We start from the raw sequence: 16,930 nt of genomic DNA on the forward strand, positions 1-16,930 counted from the left end.
GAGACACACTAAGGGCTGGTATGCAGCGAGTAAGAGGGCGAAAAAACAATAGTTTAAGAGCGCGTGGCAAAAGTACTCATAGGCGAAATTAAAAGCCTGCTGCGGTGGCCGGGAATCGAACCCGGATCAACTGCTTGGAAGGCAACTATGCTGGCCATTACACCACCACCGCACAAGCGAGCGCCCCGCCACCGCGCTGAGTCGGCTTCCCGCCTGTCGGCAGCGGCCGAAGGTGATCGTACCCGGCAGGCGCATTTCGAGGCAGGCTAGGGGAGCACATCCAGACGCATTCGGACAGCGTATCCGCGCACATTTCGCATCCTTTGGCAAGAGTCGGCGCCGGCGACGCAAGAGTACGCAGAGGACCGCGTTCTGGCGGCATCTTTAAGCAGCGCAGTGCAGGATTCAGCGTCTGCAGCATCTTCTCCACAGAATGCTACGGCGCTTGACGGCAGTCCCACTTTCCCTTGAGACACCTGCTCGGGAAGCAGCGTGAAGGTACCGCCGGCCCGAGCATCGGTGGTTCAGTGGTAGAATGCTCGCCTGCCACGCGGGCGGCCCGGGTTCGATTCCCGGCCGATGCATCATTTTGTTTTTTCTCCGGTAGGGGTGCTGCGTGTCTTTCGCACTCGAACTGCGTGAGCCATGAGAATGAACCGCGGGATTCCGTGTGGAAAGAACCAATCATGCAGCGCGGACGACTGCTCGTTTGGACTCCTGCGTGCTATTGTACATACTGGCGTCGGCCTAGCATCGCAAGTTGCCTGCCGCGCCGTGAATGCACGTGTAGCAACAGAAAAAATGAGCCAGGGAGTGCAGACTCTCTACCACTTGTATTCGGTACTTACCAAGATTCCAGAAAGTGTAACGATCGCCTGCCTCGGTAGCGCAGTAGGCAGCGCGTAAGTCTCATAATCTTAAGGTCGTGAGTTCGATCCTCACCCGGGGCATCTAATTTTCTGTGACTGATGGTGGTGCTGTTGCTAGGGCGCCAACTTATTTCTTGTTTGTTATCCACAACGTTTCAACGCTTCAGCGGGAAAATGTTTACATACAGCTTCCCTTTTCCTCTTCTCCCAGCAGAGCATGAAGCCAAAAGCATTGCTCTGCGACGTTTGAGGTGCGCGCCTTGCCAGTCAGTATGTGCAAAGATGCTCGCAAAGAGAGCGACAATGCGACAAGCGACCGTACGAACGGGCGAATGAAACGGCCGCATCCGGTGTGGTCTAGTGGCTAGGATACCTGGCTTTCACCCAGGAGGCCCGGGTTCGATTCCCGGTACCGGAACGGAATTTTTTCCACACGAATCGTGACAAGTTTGAGCTGTCCGAGCGGCCGTTTCCCGTCCTGCTCGCAATATAGCTACTGTTTCGTGACCGTCAGCAGAATATAGACTAGGGAAGCAGACACACGACGACCGTAGGAATGGTGTATGGCTTCATGCCAGCTGATTCCAGCGTAGGGCTGAGCAACTGCATCTGCCGAGGCCCGTTAGCTCAGTTGGTTAGAGCGTCGTGCTAATAACGCGAAGGTCGTGGGTTCGATCCCCCCACGGGCCACTACTCTTTTACTACTGCGAAAAGGCAGCGCCGATTTCAGCTGGCGAGTGTGATGACCAAATGATCATCACCCTGCGTGGAAGTTGACAGAGGATCCGAACCCGACTCGTGGGGAAGCACTACAGCATTCGCTCGGCAATGGCCATAATATCTTGAATACACTGGTTAGAGAAAATGAAAGAAAATGTCCGATTGCCGATGCGTAACAACTTTGGCCCTTGTCAGTACTTGGGCGGGTGAGCGCATGGGAACACAGGGCACTATTGGCAGTTTTACTTCCTATTTTTGTTTCTCCATTGTTTTCGGAGCTACAGCCCGATTCGGTCAGGGAGACGCCACCGTGAAATGAAGGGGGCGTGCTGTGTGTCCATCGCCTCGCCTCTCCTTACCTCTCTCAGTCGTTTCTCGTGCTTGTCGTTTTGATATAGGCCGATTTGAGAGCGTCAGCTCTCGCGTCAGCTGAGCAAAGTCGAGACAAGTCGAGACACACTAAGGGCTGGTATGCAGCGAGTAAGAGGGCGAAAAAACAATAGTTTAAGAGCGCGTGGCAAAAGTACTCATAGGCGAAATTAAAAGCCTGCTGCGGTGGCCGGGAATCGAACCCGGATCAACTGCTTGGAAGGCAACTATGCTGACCATTACACCACCACCGCACAAGCGAGCGCCCCGCCACCGCGCTGAGTCGGCTTCCCGCCTGTCGGCAGCGGCCGAAGGTGATCGTACCCGGCAGGCGCATTTCGAGGCAGGCTAGGGGAGCACATCCAGACGCATTCGGACAGCGTATCCGCGCACATTTCGCATCCTTTGGCAAGAGTCGGCGCCGGCGACGCAAGAGTACGCAGAGGACCGCGTTCTGGCGGCATCTTTAAGCAGCGCAGTGCAGGATTCAGCGTCTGCAGCATCTTCTCCACAGAATGCTACGGCGCTTGACGGCAGTCCCACTTTCCCTTGAGACACCTGCTCGGGAAGCAGCGTGAAGGTACCGCCGGCCCGAGCATCGGTGGTTCAGTGGTAGAATGCTCGCCTGCCACGCGGGCGGCCCGGGTTCGATTCCCGGCCGATGCATCATTTTGTTTTTTCTCCGGTAGGGGTGCTGCGTGTCTTTCGCACTCGAACTGCGTGAGCCATGAGAATGAACCGCGGGATTCCGTGTGGAAAGAACCAATCATGCAGCGCGGACGACTGCTCGTTTGGACTCCTGCGTGCTATTGTACATACTGGCGTCGGCCTAGCATCGCAAGTTGCCTGCCGCGCCGTGAATGCACGTGTAGCAACAGAAAAAATGAGCCAGGGAGTGCAGACTCTCTACCACTTGTATTCGGTACTTACCAAGATTCCAGAAAGTGTAACGATCGCCTGCCTCGGTAGCGCAGTAGGCAGCGCGTAAGTCTCATAATCTTAAGGTCGTGAGTTCGATCCTCACCCGGGGCATCTAATTTTCTGTGACTGATGGTGGTGCTGTTGCTAGGGCGCCAACTTATTTCTTGTTTGTTATCCACAACGTTTCAACGCTTCAGCGGGAAAATGTTTACATACAGCTTCCCTTTTCCTCTTCTCCCAGCAGAGCATGAAGCCAAAAGCATTGCTCTGCGACGTTTGAGGTGCGCGCCTTGCCAGTCAGTATGTGCAAAGATGCTCGCAAAGAGAGCGACAATGCGACAAGCGACCGTACGAACGGGCGAATGAAACGGCCGCATCCGGTGTGGTCTAGTGGCTAGGATACCTGGCTTTCACCCAGGAGGCCCGGGTTCGATTCCCGGTACCGGAACGGGATTTTTTCCACACGAATCGTGACAAGTTTGAGCTGTCCGAGCGGCCGTTTCCCGTCCTGCTCGCAATATAGCTACTGTTTCGTGACCGTCAGCAGAATATAGACTAGGGAAGCAGACACACGACGACCGTAGGAATGGTGTATGGCTTCATGCCAGCTGATTCCAGCGTAGGGCTGAGCAACTGCATCTGCCGAGGCCCGTTAGCTCAGTTGGTTAGAGCGTCGTGCTAATAACGCGAAGGTCGTGGGTTCGATCCCCCCACGGGCCACTACTCTTTTACTACTGCGAAAAGGCAGCGCCGATTTCAGCTGGCGAGTGTGATGACCAAATGATCATCACCCTGCGTGGAAGTTGACAGAGGATCCGAACCCGACTCGTGGGGAAGCACTACAGCATTCGCTCGGCAATGGCCATAATATCTTGAATACACTGGTTAGAGAAAATGAAAGAAAATGTCCGATTGCCGATGCGTAACAACTTTGGCCCTTGTCAGTACTTGGGCGGGTGAGCGCATGGGAACACAGGGCACTATTGGCAGTTTTACTTCCTATTTTTGTTTCTCCATTGTTTTCGGAGCTACAGCCCGATTCGGTCAGGGAGACGCCACCGTGAAATGAAGGGGGCGTGCTGTGTGTCCATCGCCTCGCCTCTCCTTACCTCTCTCAGTCGTTTCTCGTGCTTGTCGTTTTGATATAGGCCGATTTGAGAGCGTCAGCTCTCGCGTCAGCTGAGCAAAGTCGAGACAAGTCGAGACACACTAAGGGCTGGTATGCAGCGAGTAAGAGGGCGAAAAAACAATAGTTTAAGAGCGCGTGGCAAAAGTACTCATAGGCGAAATTAAAAGCCTGCTGCGGTGGCCGGGAATCGAACCCGGATCAACTGCTTGGAAGGCAACTATGCTGACCATTACACCACCACCGCACAAGCGAGCGCCCCGCCACCGCGCTGAGTCGGCTTCCCGCCTGTCGGCAGCGGCCGAAGGTGATCGTACCCGGCAGGCGCATTTCGAGGCAGGCTAGGGGAGCACATCCAGACGCATTCGGACAGCGTATCCGCGCACATTTCGCATCCTTTGGCAAGAGTCGGCGCCGGCGACGCAAGAGTACGCAGAGGACCGCGTTCTGGCGGCATCTTTAAGCAGCGCAGTGCAGGATTCAGCGTCTGCAGCATCTTCTCCACAGAATGCTACGGCGCTTGACGGCAGTCCCACTTTCCCTTGAGACACCTGCTCGGGAAGCAGCGTGAAGGTACCGCCGGCCCGAGCATCGGTGGTTCAGTAGTAGAATGCTCGCCTGCCACGCGGGCGGCCCGGGTTCGATTCCCGGCCGATGCATCATTTTGTTTTTTCTCCGGTAGGGGTGCTGCGTGTCTTTCGCACTCGAACTGCGTGAGCCATGAGAATGAACCGCGGGATTCCGTGTGGAAAGAACCAATCATGCAGCGCGGACGACTGCTCGTTTGGACTCCTGCGTGCTATTGTACATACTGGCGTCGGCCTAGCATCGCAAGTTGCCTGCCGCGCCGTGAATGCACGTGTAGCAACAGAAAAAATGAGCCAGGGAGTGCAGACTCTCTACCACTTGTATTCGGTACTTACCAAGATTCCAGAAAGTGTAACGATCGCCTGCCTCGGTAGCGCAGTAGGCAGCGCGTAAGTCTCATAATCTTAAGGTCGTGAGTTCGATCCTCACCCGGGGCATCTAATTTTCTGTGACTGATGGTGGTGCTGTTGCTAGGGCGCCAACTTATTTCTTGTTTGTTATCCACAACGTTTCAACGCTTCAGCGGGAAAATGTTTACATACAGCTTCCCTTTTCCTCTTCTCCCAGCAGAGCATGAAGCCAAAAGCATTGCTCTGCGACGTTTGAGGTGCGCGCCTTGCCAGTCAGTATGTGCAAAGATGCTCGCAAAGAGAGCGACAATGCGACAAGCGACCGTACGAACGGGCGAATGAAACGGCCGCATCCGGTGTGGTCTAGTGGCTAGGATACCTGGCTTTCACCCAGGAGGCCCGGGTTCGATTCCCGGTACCGGAACGGGATTTTTTCCACACGAATCGTGACAAGTTTGAGCTGTCCGAGCGGCCGTTTCCCGTCCTGCTCGCAATATAGCTACTGTTTCGTGACCGTCAGCAGAATATAGACTAGGGAAGCAGACACACGACGACCGTAGGAATGGTGTATGGCTTCATGCCAGCTGATTCCAGCGTAGGGCTGAGCAACTGCATCTGCCGAGGCCCGTTAGCTCAGTTGGTTAGAGCGTCGTGCTAATAACGCGAAGGTCGTGGGTTCGATCCCCCCACGGGCCACTACTCTTTTACTACTGCGAAAAGGCAGCGCCGATTTCAGCTGGCGAGTGTGATGACCAAATGATCATCACCCTGCGTGGAAGTTGACAGAGGATCCGAACCCGACTCGTGGGGAAGCACTACAGCATTCGCTCGGCAATGGCCATAATATCTTGAATACACTGGTTAGAGAAAATGAAAGAAAATGTCCGATTGCCGATGCGTAACAACTTTGGCCCTTGTCAGTACTTGGGCGGGTGAGCGCATGGGAACACAGGGCACTATTGGCAGTTTTACTTCCTATTTTTGTTTCTCCATTGTTTTCGGAGCTACAGCCCGATTCGGTCAGGGAGACGCCACCGTGAAATGAAGGGGGCGTGCTGTGTGTCCATCGCCTCGCCTCTCCTTACCTCTCTCAGTCGTTTCTCGTGCTTGTCGTTTTGATATAGGCCGATTTGAGAGCGTCAGCTCTCGCGTCAGCTGAGCAAAGTCGAGACACACTAAGGGCTGGTATGCAGCGAGTAAGAGGGCGAAAAAACAATAGTTTAAGAGCGCGTGGCAAAAGTACTCATAGGCGAAATTAAAAGCCTGCTGCGGTGGCCGGGAATCGAACCCGGATCAACTGCTTGGAAGGCAACTATGCTGACCATTACACCACCACCGCACAAGCGAGCGCCCCGCCACCGCGCTGAGTCGGCTTCCCGCCTGTCGGCAGCGGCCGAAGGTGATCGTACCCGGCAGGCGCATTTCGAGGCAGGCTAGGGGAGCACATCCAGACGCATTCGGACAGCGTATCCGCGCACATTTCGCATCCTTTGGCAAGAGTCGGCGCCGGCGACGCAAGAGTACGCAGAGGACCGCGTTCTGGCGGCATCTTTAAGCAGCGCAGTGCAGGATTCAGCGTCTGCAGCATCTTCTCCACAGAATGCTACGGCGCTTGACGGCAGTCCCACTTTCCCTTGAGACACCTGCTCGGGAAGCAGCGTGAAGGTACCGCCGGCCCGAGCATCGGTGGTTCAGTGGTAGAATGCTCGCCTGCCACGCGGGCGGCCCGGGTTCGATTCCCGGCCGATGCATCATTTTGTTTTTTCTCCGGTAGGGGTGCTGCGTGTCTTTCGCACTCGAACTGCGTGAGCCATGAGAATGAACCGCGGGATTCCGTGTGGAAAGAACCAATCATGCAGCGCGGACGACTGCTCGTTTGGACTCCTGCGTGCTATTGTACATACTGGCGTCGGCCTAGCATCGCAAGTTGCCTGCCGCGCCGTGAATGCACGTGTAGCAACAGAAAAAATGAGCCAGGGAGTGCAGACTCTCTACCACTTGTATTCGGTACTTACCAAGATCCCAGAAAGTGTAACGATCGCCTGCCTCGGTAGCGCAGTAGGCAGCGCGTAAGTCTCATAATCTTAAGGTCGTGAGTTCGATCCTCACCCGGGGCATCTAATTTTCTGTGACTGATGGTGGTGCTGTTGCTAGGGCGCCAACTTATTTCTTGTTTGTTATCCACAACGTTTCAACGCTTCAGCGGGAAAATGTTTACATACAGCTTCCCTTTTCCTCTTCTCCCAGCAGAGCATGAAGCCAAAAGCATTGCTCTGCGACGTTTGAGGTGCGCGCCTTGCCAGTCAGTATGTGCAAAGATGCTCGCAAAGAGAGCGACAATGCGACAAGCGACCGTACGAACGGGCGAATGAAACGGCCGCATCCGGTGTGGTCTAGTGGCTAGGATACCTGGCTTTCACCCAGGAGGCCCGGGTTCGATTCCCGGTACCGGAACGGGATTTTTTCCACACGAATCGTGACAAGTTTGAGCTGTCCGAGCGGCCGTTTCCCGTCCTGCTCGCAATATAGCTACTGTTTCGTGACCGTCAGCAGAATATAGACTAGGGAAGCAGACACACGACGACCGTAGGAATGGTGTATGGCTTCATGCCAGCTGATTCCAGCGTAGGGCTGAGCAACTGCATCTGCCGAGGCCCGTTAGCTCAGTTGGTTAGAGCGTCGTGCTAATAACGCGAAGGTCGTGGGTTCGATCCCCCCACGGGCCACTACTCTTTTACTACTGCGAAAAGGCAGCGCCGATTTCAGCTGGCGAGTGTGATGACCAAATGATCATCACCCTGCGTGGAAGTTGACAGAGGATCCGAACCCGACTCGTGGGGAAGCACTACAGCATTCGCTCGGCAATGGCCATAATATCTTGAATACACTGGTTAGAGAAAATGAAAGAAAATGTCCGATTGCCGATGCGTAACAACTTTGGCCCTTGTCAGTACTTGGGCGGGTGAGCGCATGGGAACACAGGGCACTATTGGCAGTTTTACTTCCTATTTTTGTTTCTCCATTGTTTTCGGAGCTACAGCCCGATTCGGTCAGGGAGACGCCACCGTGAAATGAAGGGGGCGTGCTGTGTGTCCATCGCCTCGCCTCTCCTTACCTCTCTCAGTCGTTTCTCGTGCTTGTCGTTTTGATATAGGCCGATTTGAGAGCGTCAGCTCTCGCGTCAGCTGAGCAAAGTCGAGACAAGTCGAGACACACTAAGGGCTGGTATGCAGCGAGTAAGAGGGCGAAAAAACAATAGTTTAAGAGCGCGTGGCAAAAGTACTCATAGGCGAAATTAAAAGCCTGCTGCGGTGGCCGGGAATCGAACCCGGATCAACTGCTTGGAAGGCAACTATGCTGACCATTACACCACCACCGCACAAGCGAGCGCCCCGCCACCGCGCTGAGTCGGCTTCCCGCCTGTCGGCAGCGGCCGAAGGTGATCGTACCCGGCAGGCGCATTTCGAGGCAGGCTAGGGGAGCACATCCAGACGCATTCGGACAGCGTATCCGCGCACATTTCGCATCCTTTGGCAAGAGTCGGCGCCGGCGACGCAAGAGTACGCAGAGGACCGCGTTCTGGCGGCATCTTTAAGCAGCGCAGTGCAGGATTCAGCGTCTGCAGCATCTTCTCCACAGAATGCTACGGCGCTTGACGGCAGTCCCACTTTCCCTTGAGACACCTGCTCGGGAAGCAGCGTGAAGGTACCGCCGGCCCGAGCATCGGTGGTTCAGTGGTAGAATGCTCGCCTGCCACGCGGGCGGCCCGGGTTCGATTCCCGGCCGATGCATCATTTTGTTTTTTCTCCGGTAGGGGTGCTGCGTGTCTTTCGCACTCGAACTGCGTGAGCCATGAGAATGAACCGCGGGATTCCGTGTGGAAAGAACCAATCATGCAGCGCGGACGACTGCTCGTTTGGACTCCTGCGTGCTATTGTACATACTGGCGTCGGCCTAGCATCGCAAGTTGCCTGCCGCGCCGTGAATGCACGTGTAGCAACAGAAAAAATGAGCCAGGGAGTGCAGACTCTCTACCACTTGTATTCGGTACTTACCAAGATCCCAGAAAGTGTAACGATCGCCTGCCTCGGTAGCGCAGTAGGCAGCGCGTAAGTCTCATAATCTTAAGGTCGTGAGTTCGATCCTCACCCGGGGCATCTAATTTTCTGTGACTGATGGTGGTGCTGTTGCTAGGGCGCCAACTTATTTCTTGTTTGTTATCCACAACGTTTCAACGCTTCAGCGGGAAAATGTTTACATACAGCTTCCCTTTTCCTCTTCTCCCAGCAGAGCATGAAGCCAAAAGCATTGCTCTGCGACGTTTGAGGTGCGCGCCTTGCCAGTCAGTATGTGCAAAGATGCTCGCAAAGAGAGCGACAATGCGACAAGCGACCGTACGAACGGGCGAATGAAACGGCCGCATCCGGTGTGGTCTAGTGGCTAGGATACCTGGCTTTCACCCAGGAGGCCCGGGTTCGATTCCCGGTACCGGAACGGGATTTTTTCCACACGAATCGTGACAAGTTTGAGCTGTCCGAGCGGCCGTTTCCCGTCCTGCTCGCAATATAGCTACTGTTTCGTGACCGTCAGCAGAATATAGACTAGGGAAGCAGACACACGACGACCGTAGGAATGGTGTATGGCTTCATGCCAGCTGATTCCAGCGTAGGGCTGAGCAACTGCATCTGCCGAGGCCCGTTAGCTCAGTTGGTTAGAGCGTCGTGCTAATAACGCGAAGGTCGTGGGTTCGATCCCCCCACGGGCCACTACTCTTTTACTACTGCGAAAAGGCAGCGCCGATTTCAGCTGGCGAGTGTGATGACCAAATGATCATCACCCTGCGTGGAAGTTGACAGAGGATCCGAACCCGACTCGTGGGGAAGCACTACAGCATTCGCTCGGCAATGGCCATAATATCTTGAATACACTGGTTAGAGAAAATGAAAGAAAATGTCCGATTGCCGATGCGTAACAACTTTGGCCCTTGTCAGTACTTGGGCGGGTGAGCGCATGGGAACACAGGGCACTATTGGCAGTTTTACTTCCTATTTTTGTTTCTCCATTGTTTTCGGAGCTACAGCCCGATTCGGTCAGGGAGACGCCACCGTGAAATGAAGGGGGCGTGCTGTGTGTCCATCGCCTCGCCTCTCCTTACCTCTCTCAGTCGTTTCTCGTGCTTGTCGTTTTGATATAGGCCGATTTGAGAGCGTCAGCTCTCGCGTCAGCTGAGCAAAGTCGAGACAAGTCGAGACACACTAAGGGCTGGTATGCAGCGAGTAAGAGGGCGAAAAAACAATAGTTTAAGAGCGCGTGGCAAAAGTACTCATAGGCGAAATTAAAAGCCTGCTGCGGTGGCCGGGAATCGAACCCGGATCAACTGCTTGGAAGGCAACTATGCTGACCATTACACCACCACCGCACAAGCGAGCGCCCCGCCACCGCGCTGAGTCGGCTTCCCGCCTGTCGGCAGCGGCCGAAGGTGATCGTACCCGGCAGGCGCATTTCGAGGCAGGCTAGGGGAGCACATCCAGACGCATTCGGACAGCGTATCCGCGCACATTTCGCATCCTTTGGCAAGAGTCGGCGCCGGCGACGCAAGAGTACGCAGAGGACCGCGTTCTGGCGGCATCTTTAAGCAGCGCAGTGCAGGATTCAGCGTCTGCAGCATCTTCTCCACAGAATGCTACGGCGCTTGACGGCAGTCCCACTTTCCCTTGAGACACCTGCTCGGGAAGCAGCGTGAAGGTACCGCCGGCCCGAGCATCGGTGGTTCAGTGGTAGAATGCTCGCCTGCCACGCGGGCGGCCCGGGTTCGATTCCCGGCCGATGCATCATTTTGTTTTTTCTCCGGTAGGGGTGCTGCGTGTCTTTCGCACTCGAACTGCGTGAGCCATGAGAATGAACCGCGGGATTCCGTGTGGAAAGAACCAATCATGCAGCGCGGACGACTGCTCGTTTGGACTCCTGCGTGCTATTGTACATACTGGCGTCGGCCTAGCATCGCAAGTTGCCTGCCGCGCCGTGAATGCACGTGTAGCAACAGAAAAAATGAGCCAGGGAGTGCAGACTCTCTACCACTTGTATTCGGTACTTACCAAGATTCCAGAAAGTGTAACGATCGCCTGCCTCGGTAGCGCAGTAGGCAGCGCGTAAGTCTCATAATCTTAAGGTCGTGAGTTCGATCCTCACCCGGGGCATCTAATTTTCTGTGACTGATGGTGGTGCTGTTGCTAGGGCGCCAACTTATTTCTTGTTTGTTATCCACAACGTTTCAACGCTTCAGCGGGAAAATGTTTACATACAGCTTCCCTTTTCCTCTTCTCCCAGCAGAGCATGAAGCCAAAAGCATTGCTCTGCGACGTTTGAGGTGCGCGCCTTGCCAGTCAGTATGTGCAAAGATGCTCGCAAAGAGAGCGACAATGCGACAAGCGACCGTACGAACGGGCGAATGAAACGGCCGCATCCGGTGTGGTCTAGTGGCTAGGATACCTGGCTTTCACCCAGGAGGCCCGGGTTCGATTCCCGGTACCGGAACGGGATTTTTTCCACACGAATCGTGACAAGTTTGAGCTGTCCGAGCGGCCGTTTCCCGTCCTGCTCGCAATATAGCTACTGTTTCGTGACCGTCAGCAGAATATAGACTAGGGAAGCAGACACACGACGACCGTAGGAATGGTGTATGGCTTCATGCCAGCTGATTCCAGCGTAGGGCTGAGCAACTGCATCTGCCGAGGCCCGTTAGCTCAGTTGGTTAGAGCGTCGTGCTAATAACGCGAAGGTCGTGGGTTCGATCCCCCCACGGGCCACTACTCTTTTACTACTGCGAAAAGGCAGCGCCGATTTCAGCTGGCGAGTGTGATGACCAAATGATCATCACCCTGCGTGGAAGTTGACAGAGGATCCGAACCCGACTCGTGGGGAAGCACTACAGCATTCGCTCGGCAATGGCCATAATATCTTGAATACACTGGTTAGAGAAAATGAAAGAAAATGTCCGATTGCCGATGCGTAACAACTTTGGCCCTTGTCAGTACTTGGGCGGGTGAGCGCATGGGAACACAGGGCACTATTGGCAGTTTTACTTCCTATTTTTGTTTCTCCATTGTTTTCGGAGCTACAGCCCGATTCGGTCAGGGAGACGCCACCGTGAAATGAAGGGGGCGTGCTGTGTGTCCATCGCCTCGCCTCTCCTTACCTCTCTCAGTCGTTTCTCGTGCTTGTCGTTTTGATATAGGCCGATTTGAGAGCGTCAGCTCTCGCGTCAGCTGAGCAAAGTCGAGACAAGTCGAGACACACTAAGGGCTGGTATGCAGCGAGTAAGAGGGCGAAAAAACAATAGTTTAAGAGCGCGTGGCAAAAGTACTCATAGGCGAAATTAAAAGCCTGCTGCGGTGGCCGGGAATCGAACCCGGATCAACTGCTTGGAAGGCAACTATGCTGACCATTACACCACCACCGCACAAGCGAGCGCCCCGCCACCGCGCTGAGTCGGCTTCCCGCCTGTCGGCAGCGGCCGAAGGTGATCGTACCCGGCAGGCGCATTTCGAGGCAGGCTAGGGGAGCACATCCAGACGCATTCGGACAGCGTATCCGCGCACATTTCGCATCCTTTGGCAAGAGTCGGCGCCGGCGACGCAAGAGTACGCAGAGGACCGCGTTCTGGCGGCATCTTTAAGCAGCGCAGTGCAGGATTCAGCGTCTGCAGCATCTTCTCCACAGAATGCTACGGCGCTTGACGGCAGTCCCACTTTCCCTTGAGACACCTGCTCGGGAAGCAGCGTGAAGGTACCGCCGGCCCGAGCATCGGTGGTTCAGTGGTAGAATGCTCGCCTGCCACGCGGGCGGCCCGGGTTCGATTCCCGGCCGATGCATCATTTTGTTTTTTCTCCGGTAGGGGTGCTGCGTGTCTTTCGCACTCGAACTGCGTGAGCCATGAGAATGAACCGCGGGATTCCGTGTGGAAAGAACCAATCATGCAGCGCGGACGACTGCTCGTTTGGACTCCTGCGTGCTATTGTACATACTGGCGTCGGCCTAGCATCGCAAGTTGCCTGCCGCGCCGTGAATGCACGTGTAGCAACAGAAAAAATGAGCCAGGGAGTGCAGACTCTCTACCACTTGTATTCGGTACTTACCAAGATCCCAGAAAGTGTAACGATCGCCTGCCTCGGTAGCGCAGTAGGCAGCGCGTAAGTCTCATAATCTTAAGGTCGTGAGTTCGATCCTCACCCGGGGCATCTAATTTTCTGTGACTGATGGTGGTGCTGTTGCTAGGGCGCCAACTTATTTCTTGTTTGTTATCCACAACGTTTCAACGCTTCAGCGGGAAAATGTTTACATACAGCTTCCCTTTTCCTCTTCTCCCAGCAGAGCATGAAGCCAAAAGCATTGCTCTGCGACGTTTGAGGTGCGCGCCTTGCCAGTCAGTATGTGCAAAGATGCTCGCAAAGAGAGCGACAATGCGACAAGCGACCGTACGAACGGGCGAATGAAACGGCCGCATCCGGTGTGGTCTAGTGGCTAGGATACCTGGCTTTCACCCAGGAGGCCCGGGTTCGATTCCCGGTACCGGAACGGGATTTTTTCCACACGAATCGTGACAAGTTTGAGCTGTCCGAGCGGCCGTTTCCCGTCCTGCTCGCAATATAGCTACTGTTTCGTGACCGTCAGCAGAATATAGACTAGGGAAGCAGACACACGACGACCGTAGGAATGGTGTATGGCTTCATGCCAGCTGATTCCAGCGTAGGGCTGAGCAACTGCATCTGCCGAGGCCCGTTAGCTCAGTTGGTTAGAGCGTCGTGCTAATAACGCGAAGGTCGTGGGTTCGATCCCCCCACGGGCCACTACTCTTTTACTACTGCGAAAAGGCAGCGCCGATTTCAGCTGGCGAGTGTGATGACCAAATGATCATCACCCTGCGTGGAAGTTGACAGAGGATCCGAACCCGACTCGTGGGGAAGCACTACAGCATTCGCTCGGCAATGGCCATAATATCTTGAATACACTGGTTAGAGAAAATGAAAGAAAATGTCCGATTGCCGATGCGTAACAACTTTGGCCCTTGTCAGTACTTGGGCGGGTGAGCGCATGGGAACACAGGGCACTATTGGCAGTTTTACTTCCTATTTTTGTTTCTCCATTGTTTTCGGAGCTACAGCCCGATTCGGTCAGGGAGACGCCACCGTGAAATGAAGGGGGCGTGCTGTGTGTCCATCGCCTCGCCTCTCCTTACCTCTCTCAGTCGTTTCTCGTGCTTGTCGTTTTGATATAGGCCGATTTGAGAGCGTCAGCTCTCGCGTCAGCTGAGCAAAGTCGAGACAAGTCGAGACACACTAAGGGCTGGTATGCAGCGAGTAAGAGGGCGAAAAAACAATAGTTTAAGAGCGCGTGGCAAAAGTACTCATAGGCGAAATTAAAAGCCTGCTGCGGTGGCCGGGAATCGAACCCGGATCAACTGCTTGGAAGGCAACTATGCTGACCATTACACCACCACCGCACAAGCGAGCGCCCCGCCACCGCGCTGAGTCGGCTTCCCGCCTGTCGGCAGCGGCCGAAGGTGATCGTACCCGGCAGGCGCATTTCGAGGCAGGCTAGGGGAGCACATCCAGACGCATTCGGACAGCGTATCCGCGCACATTTCGCATCCTTTGGCAAGAGTCGGCGCCGGCGACGCAAGAGTACGCAGAGGACCGCGTTCTGGCGGCATCTTTAAGCAGCGCAGTGCAGGATTCAGCGTCTGCAGCATCTTCTCCACAGAATGCTACGGCGCTTGACGGCAGTCCCACTTTCCCTTGAGACACCTGCTCGGGAAGCAGCGTGAAGGTACCGCCGGCCCGAGCATCGGTGGTTCAGTGGTAGAATGCTCGCCTGCCACGCGGGCGGCCCGGGTTCGATTCCCGGCCGATGCATCATTTTGTTTTTTCTCCGGTAGGGGTGCTGCGTGTCTTTCGCACTCGAACTGCGTGAGCCATGAGAATGAACCGCGGGATTCCGTGTGGAAAGAACCAATCATGCAGCGCGGACGACTGCTCGTTTGGACTCCTGCGTGCTATTGTACATACTGGCGTCGGCCTAGCATCGCAAGTTGCCTGCCGCGCCGTGAATGCACGTGTAGCAACAGAAAAAATGAGCCAGGGAGTGCAGACTCTCTACCACTTGTATTCGGTACTTACCAAGATCCCAGAAAGTGTAACGATCGCCTGCCTCGGTAGCGCAGTAGGCAGCGCGTAAGTCTCATAATCTTAAGGTCGTGAGTTCGATCCTCACCCGGGGCATCTAATTTTCTGTGACTGATGGTGGTGCTGTTGCTAGGGCGCCAACTTATTTCTTGTTTGTTATCCACAACGTTTCAACGCTTCAGCGGGAAAATGTTTACATACAGCTTCCCTTTTCCTCTTCTCCCAGCAGAGCATGAAGCCAAAAGCATTGCTCTGCGACGTTTGAGGTGCGCGCCTTGCCAGTCAGTATGTGCAAAGATGCTCGCAAAGAGAGCGACAATGCGACAAGCGACCGTACGAACGGGCGAATGAAACGGCCGCATCCGGTGTGGTCTAGTGGCTAGGATACCTGGCTTTCACCCAGGAGGCCCGGGTTCGATTCCCGGTACCGGAACGGGATTTTTTCCACACGAATCGTGACAAGTTTGAGCTGTCCGAGCGGCCGTTTCCCGTCCTGCTCGCAATATAGCTACTGTTTCGTGACCGTCAGCAGAATGTAGACTAGGGAAGCAGACACACGACGACCGTAGGAATGGTGTATGGCTTCATGCCAGCTGATTCCAGCGTAGGGCTGAGCAACTGCATCTGCCGAGGCCCGTTAGCTCAGTTGGTTAGAGCGTCGTGCTAATAACGCGAAGGTCGTGGGTTCGATCCCCCCACGGGCCACTACTCTTTTACTACTGCGAAAAGGCAGCGCCGATTTCAGCTGGCGAGTGTGATGACCAAATGATCATCACCCTGCGTGGAAGTTGACAGAGGATCCGAACCCGACTCGTGGGGAAGCACTACAGCATTCGCTCGGCAATGGCCATAATATCTTGAATACACTGGTTAGAGAAAATGAAAGAAAATGTCCGATTGCCGATGCGTAACAACTTTGGCCCTTGTCAGTACTTGGGCGGGTGAGCGCATGGGAACACAGGGCACTATTGGCAGTTTTACTTCCTATTTTTGTTTCTCCATTGTTTTCGGAGCTACAGCCCGATTCGGTCAGGGAGACGCCACCGTGAAATGAAGGGGGCGTGCTGTGTGTCCATCGCCTCGCCTCTCCTTACCTCTCTCAGTCGTTTCTCGTGCTTGTCGTTTTGATATAGGCCGATTTGAGAGCGTCAGCTCTCGCGTCAGCTGAGCAAAGTCGAGACAAGTCGAGACACACTAAGGGCTGGTATGCAGCGAGTAAGAGGGCGAAAAAACAATAGTTTAAGAGCGCGTGGCAAAAGTACTCATAGGCGAAATTAAAAGCCTGCTGCGGTGGCCGGGAATCGAACCCGGATCAACTGCTTGGAAGGCAACTATGCTGACCATTACACCACCACCGCACAAGCGAGCGCCCCGCCACCGCGCTGAGTCGGCTTCCCGCCTGTCGGCAGCGGCCGAAGGTGATCGTACCCGGCAGGCGCATTTCGAGGCAGGCTAGGGGAGCACATCCAGACGCATTCGGACAGCGTATCCGCGCACATTTCGCATCCTTTGGCAAGAGTCGGCGCCGGCGACGCAAGAGTACGCAGAGGACCGCGTTCTGGCGGCATCTTTAAGCAGCGCAGTGCAGGATTCAGCGTCTGCAGCATCTTCTCCACAGAATGCTACGGCGCTTGACGGCAGTCCCACTTTCCCTTGAGACACCTGCTCGGGAAGCAGCGTGAAGGTACCGCCGGCCCGAGCATCGGTGGTTCAGTGGTAGAATGCTCGCCTGCCACGCGGGCGGCCCGGGTTCGATTCCCGGCCGATGCATCATTTTGTTTTTTCTCCGGTAGGGGTGCTGCGTGT

At 55.1% G+C, this 16,930-nt stretch overlaps 42 non-coding genes across 42 annotated transcripts; 33 read left to right on the plus strand and 9 right to left on the minus strand.

Annotated features, from left to right (window-relative positions):
* Positions 1-100: 100 nt before the first annotated feature.
* Positions 101-172, minus strand: Trnag-ucc. The gene has a single exon. It is a non-coding gene; the product is annotated as a tRNA-Gly (tRNA).
* A 341-nt stretch (positions 173-513) lies between these two features.
* Trnag-gcc lies at positions 514-584 on the plus strand. Its single transcript has one exon. It is a non-coding gene; the product is annotated as a tRNA-Gly (tRNA).
* A 293-nt stretch (positions 585-877) lies between these two features.
* On the plus strand, positions 878-950 carry Trnam-cau. The gene has a single exon. It is a non-coding gene; the product is annotated as a tRNA-Met (tRNA).
* A 265-nt stretch (positions 951-1,215) lies between these two features.
* Trnae-uuc lies at positions 1,216-1,287 on the plus strand. Its single transcript has one exon. It is a non-coding gene; the product is annotated as a tRNA-Glu (tRNA).
* A 198-nt stretch (positions 1,288-1,485) lies between these two features.
* Positions 1,486-1,559, plus strand: Trnai-aau. The gene has a single exon. It is a non-coding gene; the product is annotated as a tRNA-Ile (tRNA).
* Positions 1,560-2,140: 581 nt separating this feature from the next.
* On the minus strand, positions 2,141-2,212 carry Trnag-ucc. The gene has a single exon. It is a non-coding gene; the product is annotated as a tRNA-Gly (tRNA).
* A 341-nt stretch (positions 2,213-2,553) lies between these two features.
* Trnag-gcc lies at positions 2,554-2,624 on the plus strand. Its single transcript has one exon. It is a non-coding gene; the product is annotated as a tRNA-Gly (tRNA).
* Positions 2,625-2,917: 293 nt separating this feature from the next.
* On the plus strand, positions 2,918-2,990 carry Trnam-cau. The gene has a single exon. It is a non-coding gene; the product is annotated as a tRNA-Met (tRNA).
* Positions 2,991-3,255: 265 nt separating this feature from the next.
* Trnae-uuc lies at positions 3,256-3,327 on the plus strand. Its single transcript has one exon. It is a non-coding gene; the product is annotated as a tRNA-Glu (tRNA).
* A 198-nt stretch (positions 3,328-3,525) lies between these two features.
* Positions 3,526-3,599, plus strand: Trnai-aau. The gene has a single exon. It is a non-coding gene; the product is annotated as a tRNA-Ile (tRNA).
* Positions 3,600-4,180: 581 nt separating this feature from the next.
* Trnag-ucc lies at positions 4,181-4,252 on the minus strand. Its single transcript has one exon. It is a non-coding gene; the product is annotated as a tRNA-Gly (tRNA).
* A 341-nt stretch (positions 4,253-4,593) lies between these two features.
* On the plus strand, positions 4,594-4,664 carry Trnag-gcc. Its single transcript has one exon. It is a non-coding gene; the product is annotated as a tRNA-Gly (tRNA).
* Positions 4,665-4,957: 293 nt separating this feature from the next.
* Trnam-cau lies at positions 4,958-5,030 on the plus strand. The gene has a single exon. It is a non-coding gene; the product is annotated as a tRNA-Met (tRNA).
* A 265-nt stretch (positions 5,031-5,295) lies between these two features.
* Positions 5,296-5,367, plus strand: Trnae-uuc. Its single transcript has one exon. It is a non-coding gene; the product is annotated as a tRNA-Glu (tRNA).
* A 198-nt stretch (positions 5,368-5,565) lies between these two features.
* Positions 5,566-5,639, plus strand: Trnai-aau. Its single transcript has one exon. It is a non-coding gene; the product is annotated as a tRNA-Ile (tRNA).
* A 571-nt stretch (positions 5,640-6,210) lies between these two features.
* On the minus strand, positions 6,211-6,282 carry Trnag-ucc. The gene has a single exon. It is a non-coding gene; the product is annotated as a tRNA-Gly (tRNA).
* A 341-nt stretch (positions 6,283-6,623) lies between these two features.
* Positions 6,624-6,694, plus strand: Trnag-gcc. Its single transcript has one exon. It is a non-coding gene; the product is annotated as a tRNA-Gly (tRNA).
* Positions 6,695-6,987: 293 nt separating this feature from the next.
* Positions 6,988-7,060, plus strand: Trnam-cau. The gene has a single exon. It is a non-coding gene; the product is annotated as a tRNA-Met (tRNA).
* Positions 7,061-7,325: 265 nt separating this feature from the next.
* Positions 7,326-7,397, plus strand: Trnae-uuc. The gene has a single exon. It is a non-coding gene; the product is annotated as a tRNA-Glu (tRNA).
* Positions 7,398-7,595: 198 nt separating this feature from the next.
* On the plus strand, positions 7,596-7,669 carry Trnai-aau. The gene has a single exon. It is a non-coding gene; the product is annotated as a tRNA-Ile (tRNA).
* Positions 7,670-8,250: 581 nt separating this feature from the next.
* On the minus strand, positions 8,251-8,322 carry Trnag-ucc. The gene has a single exon. It is a non-coding gene; the product is annotated as a tRNA-Gly (tRNA).
* Positions 8,323-8,663: 341 nt separating this feature from the next.
* Positions 8,664-8,734, plus strand: Trnag-gcc. Its single transcript has one exon. It is a non-coding gene; the product is annotated as a tRNA-Gly (tRNA).
* A 293-nt stretch (positions 8,735-9,027) lies between these two features.
* On the plus strand, positions 9,028-9,100 carry Trnam-cau. Its single transcript has one exon. It is a non-coding gene; the product is annotated as a tRNA-Met (tRNA).
* Positions 9,101-9,365: 265 nt separating this feature from the next.
* Trnae-uuc lies at positions 9,366-9,437 on the plus strand. The gene has a single exon. It is a non-coding gene; the product is annotated as a tRNA-Glu (tRNA).
* A 198-nt stretch (positions 9,438-9,635) lies between these two features.
* Trnai-aau lies at positions 9,636-9,709 on the plus strand. Its single transcript has one exon. It is a non-coding gene; the product is annotated as a tRNA-Ile (tRNA).
* Positions 9,710-10,290: 581 nt separating this feature from the next.
* Trnag-ucc lies at positions 10,291-10,362 on the minus strand. The gene has a single exon. It is a non-coding gene; the product is annotated as a tRNA-Gly (tRNA).
* Positions 10,363-10,703: 341 nt separating this feature from the next.
* Trnag-gcc lies at positions 10,704-10,774 on the plus strand. The gene has a single exon. It is a non-coding gene; the product is annotated as a tRNA-Gly (tRNA).
* A 293-nt stretch (positions 10,775-11,067) lies between these two features.
* Positions 11,068-11,140, plus strand: Trnam-cau. The gene has a single exon. It is a non-coding gene; the product is annotated as a tRNA-Met (tRNA).
* A 265-nt stretch (positions 11,141-11,405) lies between these two features.
* On the plus strand, positions 11,406-11,477 carry Trnae-uuc. Its single transcript has one exon. It is a non-coding gene; the product is annotated as a tRNA-Glu (tRNA).
* A 198-nt stretch (positions 11,478-11,675) lies between these two features.
* Trnai-aau lies at positions 11,676-11,749 on the plus strand. The gene has a single exon. It is a non-coding gene; the product is annotated as a tRNA-Ile (tRNA).
* A 581-nt stretch (positions 11,750-12,330) lies between these two features.
* On the minus strand, positions 12,331-12,402 carry Trnag-ucc. Its single transcript has one exon. It is a non-coding gene; the product is annotated as a tRNA-Gly (tRNA).
* A 341-nt stretch (positions 12,403-12,743) lies between these two features.
* Positions 12,744-12,814, plus strand: Trnag-gcc. The gene has a single exon. It is a non-coding gene; the product is annotated as a tRNA-Gly (tRNA).
* A 293-nt stretch (positions 12,815-13,107) lies between these two features.
* Trnam-cau lies at positions 13,108-13,180 on the plus strand. Its single transcript has one exon. It is a non-coding gene; the product is annotated as a tRNA-Met (tRNA).
* A 265-nt stretch (positions 13,181-13,445) lies between these two features.
* On the plus strand, positions 13,446-13,517 carry Trnae-uuc. Its single transcript has one exon. It is a non-coding gene; the product is annotated as a tRNA-Glu (tRNA).
* A 198-nt stretch (positions 13,518-13,715) lies between these two features.
* On the plus strand, positions 13,716-13,789 carry Trnai-aau. Its single transcript has one exon. It is a non-coding gene; the product is annotated as a tRNA-Ile (tRNA).
* Positions 13,790-14,370: 581 nt separating this feature from the next.
* Trnag-ucc lies at positions 14,371-14,442 on the minus strand. Its single transcript has one exon. It is a non-coding gene; the product is annotated as a tRNA-Gly (tRNA).
* A 341-nt stretch (positions 14,443-14,783) lies between these two features.
* On the plus strand, positions 14,784-14,854 carry Trnag-gcc. Its single transcript has one exon. It is a non-coding gene; the product is annotated as a tRNA-Gly (tRNA).
* A 293-nt stretch (positions 14,855-15,147) lies between these two features.
* On the plus strand, positions 15,148-15,220 carry Trnam-cau. The gene has a single exon. It is a non-coding gene; the product is annotated as a tRNA-Met (tRNA).
* Positions 15,221-15,485: 265 nt separating this feature from the next.
* On the plus strand, positions 15,486-15,557 carry Trnae-uuc. Its single transcript has one exon. It is a non-coding gene; the product is annotated as a tRNA-Glu (tRNA).
* Positions 15,558-15,755: 198 nt separating this feature from the next.
* Positions 15,756-15,829, plus strand: Trnai-aau. The gene has a single exon. It is a non-coding gene; the product is annotated as a tRNA-Ile (tRNA).
* A 581-nt stretch (positions 15,830-16,410) lies between these two features.
* On the minus strand, positions 16,411-16,482 carry Trnag-ucc. The gene has a single exon. It is a non-coding gene; the product is annotated as a tRNA-Gly (tRNA).
* A 341-nt stretch (positions 16,483-16,823) lies between these two features.
* On the plus strand, positions 16,824-16,894 carry Trnag-gcc. Its single transcript has one exon. It is a non-coding gene; the product is annotated as a tRNA-Gly (tRNA).
* Positions 16,895-16,930: the final 36 nt, after the last annotated feature.

Source organism: Schistocerca americana, unplaced genomic scaffold (genome assembly GCF_021461395.2).
Source record: "Schistocerca americana isolate TAMUIC-IGC-003095 unplaced genomic scaffold, iqSchAmer2.1 HiC_scaffold_180, whole genome shotgun sequence".
Lineage (NCBI taxonomy): Eukaryota > Metazoa > Arthropoda > Insecta > Orthoptera > Acrididae > Schistocerca > Schistocerca americana.